The 8,723-nt window shown below is 45.9% G+C and overlaps 1 protein-coding gene across 1 annotated transcript in view; it reads left to right on the forward strand.

The window, feature by feature from the left end:
- IRS1 (insulin receptor substrate 1) overlaps window positions 1–8,379 on the forward strand; it is a 57,737-nt gene extending 49,358 nt beyond the window's left edge. The window contains exon 2 of the mRNA XM_037139232.2: window positions 3,784–8,379. The gene's annotated coding sequence lies outside the window, so the exon portion shown is untranslated. The remainder of the gene's footprint in view (window positions 1–3,783) is intronic.
- Window positions 8,380–8,723: the final 344 nt, after the last annotated feature.

The following is an 8,723-nucleotide window of genomic DNA, read 5'->3' on the forward strand; positions in this document are numbered from 1 at the left end:
GTCACCTGGTGTGGTTGATGGGAGTCTGTTGGAGTTGTGTATATAAAGGGCACCGAAGGTTTGTAAACCCTTGTCTTCCTTTTTAGTGCATAGCATAATCTTTATCATTGCATTTTTACTTGTCACTCAACACATGTTTGTTGAATAAAATGACTGCAGGAGCCTAGTATGAGTATTGCTTTAAAAAAAACCCCACAAATTCCTAAATTATGAAAATGTATGGTCTGCATCTCTGCTGCTGTTCCAGTGAGTTCTTTGTTCAAGCTCAGCCCTTCTCGATTGCATGTGTACAGAAGCGAGGATATTGGCAGATGAATCAAAGTCATGAAGCACATGCTAAGGTTTGTCCGTAATGGTATGAGAGTCCCTTTCCAGTAAAACTCATCAGAGCAATTGTGAACAGCTCTGTTTGGGAACTTTAGTTTTGGAGTCCTTTGGCTCCAGATAATAACTCTCTGGGAACGATTACCCAGCTAAATCAGCCCCTTTATTCACCATATTTGGCTCTCACAGCTTTTTGGCTGTCTCCAAAGATCAAATGGGCCCTCGGAGGGCCAAGACTGGCTGCTATAGTGACCATTCAAAAGCATGTACCCAAGGCTGAGAAGGCAGTCACAAGAAAGAAGTGGGCATCTGAGAAGGCATTCCAGAAATGCCCCGAATGATGGCTGTGCGATTGGAATAAGTACCACCCCGAGGTGGCTGGAGGGAAGGACAGTTCTCACGGAGGGGTGGCCGTTAGAAATTCGCGTCATCACCCTGTAGTGATACTTAATGTGTGTTTATACGCATGCACGCGCACACGCACACCCCTGTACAAAGATGCCTGGATGGGAACTTCAGGTATTCCTTGCAGCTTTTGTTGGACCTCTGTTGCCTGTTTTTGTTGCTCTCCACTCCCATTCCCTTCTCGTCAGGATCACCGCCCAGGTGCTGTCACTTTTGTGTGGACTCTTAAGTTGACAGCACCAGTAAGGTACCACTAGTGGCTGAGACATGTGTTGATCGGGATTCATGAGAAAGGCCTTGAAAAATAGGATGCTGAGACTTCGGAGGGAGGGTGTGTGTGTGCCTTCTATTCCCCCTGTTGGAATGTACATGCCTGTGGGAAATTTCGGGGGTCACTTGCAAGTGTCCCCAAGTGGCAGCTCTCCACACCTGGGGAAGCCGTAGCTCTTCCCCTTCCCATCGGACTCCCAGACTTCTCCCACCTGCATCCCTGCCAGTTGTCACATGCGATGACACAACTGGATGCGGCTTGTCATTCGGTCGTTTGGGAGGAGAGCCCAATATAAAAGTAACATGTGGCCTTCGTTTCACATTCAGCAGTTTGTTGGTCTCTGCCCTTGAATCGAGTGTGGCCTTCCCATCTCATTTCAGGCCCAGAGCCAGGGATCTGTGTTGGTTAAGCTGTATCTGCACAGCCTGGCAGGAACGTTCCGATAGATTGCAATATGAATTCGGGAGAAACTTGAAACCAGCTAAGAGATCTGCAGACCGTTCTGGGGTTGGGGGTTGAGAGGACGGGCTAGCCTTTCGCTTGCAGAAACCATGCAACGCCACTCTCATTTCTCTGGCCGGGAAGGGACATGCCGGGAGTGCTCTTGTGTTTTTGTGTGTTGTCTCCATGTCAGATCTTTATTTATAAGTAAATAAAGAAGCTGTTTGTTTACCTGTTGTTTAGGGACAGAGTGGATATTTTTAAATAATCAGAAATCTCCTCATAATACTAGAGTTCTCATGTGGTAAATTTTGTCTCACCTGAGGCATTATGTAAATAGCAAATACCATGCTAGTCATACCCTCCTTCAAGAGAGAGAGAGAGAGAGAGAAACGTCATAATGTTCAAGCTTTTCCCTGAGTGAGTTTTGGAGTCCATCACTGTCCTTGAAGCTGACATGGATTATCACTGAGCACTTTGATTATCCCACAAGGCATGCCCTTGTTGTCCCTGTACAGGTGTCCTGACCTGCCCAGGCTCTTCACCGTCTACCCTAGCCTGCACTTGTAGACTTAACTCGCTCTGCCTTTTTTCAGGTGCCTCCTGCTCCCACAAAGCCACGTTCTTCACTGGCTCCGCCCCCTGGCGGCACTCTTACCGCCCAGGGCCTCGTTTTATTAGGTGCTCTCAGTGGGCGTGTGCTTGGTCCCGGTCATTCCTTCAGCTCACACTTAGCGAGTACCCACCACGTGCTGGCCCCTGTGCTAAACTCTGGACGTGCAACACGGGAGCAGCGTAAACACAGCCCTGTTTCCACACCCCAACCTATGTGTTCTTCCAGACCAAGCCAGGTAGCTTCCCTTCTGTTCCTGGCTGGGAGTGTCCTTCCCCTCCTCCGCTCCTCTAGATCACAGGAGGCAGACACAGGCCTGCGGGCCGAATGCGGCCCTCCACCTTGTTCTGTCCGTCCAGGCACCTTGTTTCCACCCAGCGGCAGTGCCGAGCTCCTTGCCCCTAGTTAAGGAGTCCTTACATTTGTACAGTCCTAAAGTTACACCTAGCCCTTCGAAGGCAACCACGAGGCTGATGTGGCCCCCGGTGAAAGTGGGTTTGACGCCCCTGCTCTAGAGCTTTCTTCCGGTGTGTCTGTCATGGAAGTCACCCCTGTCCACTCTGCATTCTATCCATGAGCAGGAGCGCTCCTTCCTCTCTAGAATTTCTAGAAAGCTGGGCCTGCAGCAGAATTTGACTTTGTGTTCTCCATCCTATTTAATGCAGCCATTTGACTAATTCAGCATGTGTTTATTGACTAACTACTGTCCTCGGGACACTCTGTAGATACAGATATTTATAGAGAACTTTTAAATGATGAAAAAATAGACCTCAGAAGGACTCTCTTGCCCCGACTGGTGTGGCTCAGTTGGTTGGGTGTCCTCCCACAAAGCAAAAGGTCGCAGGTTTGATTCCCATTCAGGGCACATGCCTGGCTTTAGGGGTCGGTCCCCAGTCAGGGTGTGTGTAAAAGGCAACTGATCAATGTTTCTCTCTCACATCGACATTTTTCTACCTGTCTTTCTCCCTCCCTTCCCCTCTCTCTAAAAATGATTTTTAAAAAGACTCTAACGTTGATACTTGAGAGCCAAAGAGGCTTCAGGAGGTTGAGAAGGTGAGTTCCCCAGAAGGGGTCATGCCCCCTGAGAGCTGCCTTTTTGAATTGCATAAAAGAAACGGGCTTCTGCCAGAATAACATATTTCTAGTAGACCTAAATGGGAATCCTTTTTTAAAAAAAAATTAATTTAATGATTAACTTGGTCTGGTTTGCTTCGGCTTCCTTTTGTACCTGAAATTTTCATGTCAAGCAATGGCACATTAAAAACCAGTTTTAGGTTTTGTAATGTTAAGCCTTGCCACCGGAACCTCTATAATATGCAGGTGACTTTTAACCAGAAGCGGATTCGGCGTAGCCTGACTGTACACCCGCTTGTCCCGGTTTGTCATGGTGTGTCACCCGGCACCCGCAGTGACCAGTTTTGTCTGGGTCACGAGGACATCAAAGCGCCGCGTGTTTTTGCGTTGCGGAGCCTGTGAACCCTCTAAATCACATCGATTTGTTTGCTGACTTAATATTGACTATTTTGAGTTTGTGATTGCTTTGGGCTCTTGCATTTTGAAGGGAAAAAAAGAAGTCAAATACAGTCTGTTGATTTTATTTTAGCACACAGTACTGTTTGTGCCTGTGACTCCGGTTTATCTGATAGGCGCCCCCTTTTAAAGCCAAACCCTAACAAGTTGATTTTGAGATGGCTGTGTTGATGAATTCTTCCCTCTTTCTTTTTTCCAGAATGAAGACCTAAATGACCTCAGCGAATCCTCCTCTAACTCATGGGTACCCAGACTCGAACTATTTCATGATTCACAACCAGGACCTCACATCTCCCTCCTCAGTAGATGGTACGATGCACCCATTTCCGTTTGTTTACTTTACAAATCCTCAGGAGTCCGTTGACTGAACTGCATGTTCTTAATTGTGCCAAGCAAAAAAAGCACTGTGACACCAGGACAATGAGTCTGCATAAACGTCATTTTCAACCGTCAGGACTTAGCCGGCCACGTGAGCTGACCTGCCCACCACCACAGCAGGAGAGAATGAATGGGTTTCCTCTCCTTGCATCTACGAGATACATTTCATCTGCTGCTGCAACTGTGCGCAACGAAGCCTCGTTGTAAATTATTTCACACAAAATGGTTTGCGTTGGATGGAGAGAGTATTAAATATTTAACATAGGTTTTGATTTATATGTGTAATTTTTTAATTAAAATGTAACTTTTCTTACAGCGCACATCTTTTACCCTTTTTTTTTTTGTTTTTGGATGTAGAACTGAGGTATGCAATGTTCTGTTGTAAAGAGTGGAGCAAATGCTTAAAACAAGGTTAACAAGAGTAGACCGGGGTACGTACGACCCTTGTTTTAAGATTGTAATTCAGAAAAGTAATATAAGAGTCATAGTGCCATAGACGGTTCTCAATTGTATAGTTATATCTGCTGATACTGTCTCTTATAATATAGCCCTGGTGTTGAGCTGAGATCCTTACAAGCATTGATCTTAATTTTGTATTTTTCCTGTAAGGCGATAGGCCATGTTAATGGAACTGAAGGAGGGTAGAGTCAGTCTACTAGGTATTTTCAAGTGTCAGCTTATGATTGGCAACGGAATGGAAGCAAAGTTCTAAGAAGAGGAAATCGCAGTCTTCCATTTGTACATACTGTACAGCGAAGAAGACACACACGGGCGATCGCGTCACATCAAAAGCTGTCTTTGGAATGAACGATGTGGGTGTTTGTAAATTCTGGAGATTTCTTTCTATTCATAATAAACTAGAGACTGTTGATCTTTTCTTTCCCCCTCCCCCACTTCTGCCAGCCTCCCGCTGCATTGACCCTATCTCCTTCTGCCCACGCACCAGGATATTTTGTTCTCTGCACCGTCTCAAGAAAGATGGTGAGACAAATGGGTGCTTGTCTTTAACTTCTAACCAGGAATCAAAATTCCAGAAGGTGGTGGGGATTTTGTTGGTTTGTTTTTGTTTTTAAATCACGACCAGGGCTACATGTCACTTTCTTTAAGAGCTTGTCTCATGCTTTCTGAGAACTTCCCGTGTTCCATTACCTAACTGAATGTCATTTGGCCCCTTTGGGTGCTAGCCCATTAGTGATTAGTTAATAAAACTCAGTGTACAGCGAGCCCATCCAGGCTCCATGACCAGCTACTGAAATATCTAGCCAGCAGTGAAAATGTTAATCCCTTTCTTCTTTTGGGAAGTACTCACATCTTGGAATTTTTCCTTGTGAAAAAGAAGTGGCAATGAACGTACTCAAAAATACTGCCCACAGAGTTTTTTTAAGCCTTTTTACCAGGAGACTTCCTATAAGTTAAGTGAATCAACGCCAATATCAGGCTCGCTCTGCTGTCTGACGACTCTATATCAGAACTTTCCAGGGCTACTGTTGAAGGAGCAACATTTTATTTCTCTGCAGGGTTGTGCATCCTGGGAGGAGATGAGGCTGAAGGAAGGGACCAGGGTTGGAGGTGCATTGCAGTGGCTGCTGCCCCTTGTGTCCTGGCCGGGGAAGCCCTTTTCTGCTCAAAGGGAGTAGGGACACATGGCACCCCTGTCACTGCTGAGGCCGTGTTACTCTTGATTCGACCGGGTGGCGTGTGCTTCACAGGCTGTTGTGTAATGTTCATTGTTGCAGATTCTAATCATCTGCATGCTCATCAGTTTCTAAGATAAATAGGTCCGTAGTCATAAGAATCCATTGTTTTCAAGGAACTTGCTGGATTACATCATTTCCTGTTAGAAGAGAAGACTACCAATTTTAAAAAATCAGATCGGAAGGAATTTTTTAAAAATCTTTTATGAAAAACACTTTTTGTTGATCAAACAAAGTTCCATTTTTCAAGTATTCTGACTCATACTCTGGCTAGTAGTACAGAAGAGCAAGCTGTCCTGCACTCTGTCATCGAGGACTTAACGTAGCTAAACAAATCAGTGAACAAACTCAGCCCCAGTGAGTGTCCTGTAAAGCTGGTTGTTGTTACTCAAGGAATCTAAACTTTGAATGATTCTTACCAAGATACCTCTGTGCATGGAATGATCAGCGTGTATTGGATGAGAACAGGAATGAACAGACTGGAAAAATCCATCTCTTGGTTTTTATTTCTCTGATGTTTTGTTCAGCTACATAGCATAAGGGTAGAAATTCTTACGTAAGCTGCTTCTAGTGGTCCTCGAGCTGGGTTGGATGGTGGTCTCAAGCTTTCCTGATTTAAAACTGGAGGTTGCTGGTGTTTAGGGCAAAGAACTCATGCTCTGGCTCCATGAGGGGCTGATCCTGAGCAGCATCAGCTGCGAAGTCCTTGTGTTCGGTTCCTGTTGCGGAGACTTGACTTTCATCCATTTCAGTGTTCGTAGGCCCGCCAGGGGCTCCTGTTAGTGGGGATTCAGGGGGCCCCTGGTCAGCCTGTAAGTTAGTGGCTTTTTCTTCAGGAGACCAGCCTTTCACAGCATTCTTTTTTAGAGAATTAGGCAGAGTTAAAATTTTTCTTTAGTGGAAAGAACAACTATATTTCATGACTTTGATGGTATCTTTGTTATGGTTTTAAAGAACAGGTCCTAGAGGCAGCTGCAAGCGAGGAGAATCCGTTAATGATCAACTGCCTGAGTCAATAGTGACAGATCAGTACTGATGTTCCACTGGTGGCTGTTTCTTGGTACCTTTCAAAGGTCAGGGACTCTCTTGCCTAACCTAGGTTACCTGCAAAAATGGATTTACAAAAAGTCATCTAGCCAGAGGTGGAGATCTTTGACCTTTCCTTCCCTGGCAATTGTCTCCCAGCTAGCTGTCTTTTACATTTGAGACAGGGTGTTACAAAATGACCTTACTATACTGGAAGAAACCGAATCAGGCAATTCTGAAGCCCTGTTTTGTTCCCAGAGTCAACATGCCATGCGGTTGAAAGTTTTACTTCTATTTACCAGAGGTTGTTCAAAGACGGGGCAAGGGAGCTCACGGTTCACGGACACAAATGGGGCCGTGAACAATGGGAGACATGTGACGCGCTCCGACTGCTTTGGCAGAGCTCTGCGGGTCAGTCCAACACACCAGGCGGCGTTGGAGCCCCAGGCACCGTGGGAATGAAGACCTTGATGGGGAGAGCCAGCACCCTTTGGATGGCATGTGCAGGAGAATGGAGGGAAGCCAAAAATGAAATCGCTTCTTTGCAATGACTTGATGGGGGAGCTAAGGGTTCCTAGGATGACAGGAATGTTAGTCGGTGGCGAGGCTGCGTGCGTGCATGCGTACAGGCTGCTGAGAAGTGGCAGAGGGATATGGAGAAATGTGACCTGGCTGGAGCTAAGGCAAAGACCTCGCATCTGTGAGCTTAGTTGGGGAGAGCACAAACGACCTTCTCAGGGTCGGTAGAACATCAAGGGTTGAACACAGGTGCCTGTGGCCATTTCCCAGGCCAAGGCAGAGAAAACCTGGGAGGTCCTCCCATTAGCTCCACAATCGGTCTCCCGAGTGTAGGCAGAGAACGTGCGGCTCAGATGGCATGTCCTGGGTGTCCCTCACTCCTTGTTACTAGAACCCCAAGCGAGTGCCAGGAGGAGGTAGAAGGGTACTGAAGGTGTTGTACCCAACTCTTAAGGCATTTCAGTCATCAGGAGCTCATTATCAGCTTAGAAGATTAGAAAACGTGTGACTGAGCTGGAGAGTTGTCCCCCTCCCCTCGGTTGTGGATGAGTGGCTTTGGGGTGTTTATATCAAGTGATCTGGTGTTTCACACTTCTGCCATCCACCCTGATTTCAGTCTCTCTCTGCTTCACTGGTCCGCCGCTCCACCGTTAACCAGTGTGCCCCCTGATAGGGTACGTTCGGTGAACAGGGAGACTTGTCTGTATCGGTAGAGACATCTTTAGTGCGGTCTTCTTTTTTTTTTTTTTTAAACTCTTCTGTTGGATTAAAAATGTAGCTCCTGGAACAATTTTTCTCACAAAGCTCTTTACACCTCTTGGCTGCAGGGTGGGCCCAATGAAATACATATATATTTTTTCATTTAATGTATGTGCCGTTCGGTTTATCATCTAGGATGGTGATGCTGCCCAAGGTGCTACTTCATCTGTGTACAAAAGGACCAATGCATGGTCTGTATTGCTACCAAAACATTGATTGTATATATGTGTATACCATGTACTATGTATATATGTAATGGGTACCAGGCCGGGTATATATTTTTATTTAGAAGTGGTTCACTTTCCCAAGCTTTCTTTATAGTGTTATGCTTATTTTCAGTTTTTCTTCTCCCCTGATTCTGTCTGGTACTTAGAACTGTAGTGTCTTCATCGTTAATTAAAGAAAACTGTCTAAATGAATTCACGGGTGCGAGTGCTCATGATCCTTAATGTCTTTGGTTATGGGGCATAAAACACAAACCGCCAATTAAAATTTGCTGGGGCCTTTGATTGGGTCAAAGCAGTGTACATCACTTCACATACTTTAATAAATGGTTTTGGAGCAGATAGGTTGGCTTCATCCTGTTCCTCTTCTGGAAGCTTTCCATGGCCAACAGTGTACAAGAAAACGACTTCTGAAAATATGTTCGGCTACTTCAGTGGCGGGTGGTGCAGTGGGAAGAGGGAGGGGGAAGGGACAGGTGTTGTGTTGAGGCACCAGGACAGCTTTGCCGCCCTTCAGTGTGCACAGAAGTCCCAGAAGA

The sequence above is a fragment of the Artibeus jamaicensis genome, unplaced genomic scaffold, assembly GCF_021234435.1.
Source record: "Artibeus jamaicensis isolate MK-2021 breed Jamaican fruit bat unplaced genomic scaffold, CSHL_Jam_final contig_1015, whole genome shotgun sequence".
Taxonomy (NCBI): Eukaryota; Metazoa; Chordata; class Mammalia; order Chiroptera; family Phyllostomidae; genus Artibeus; species Artibeus jamaicensis.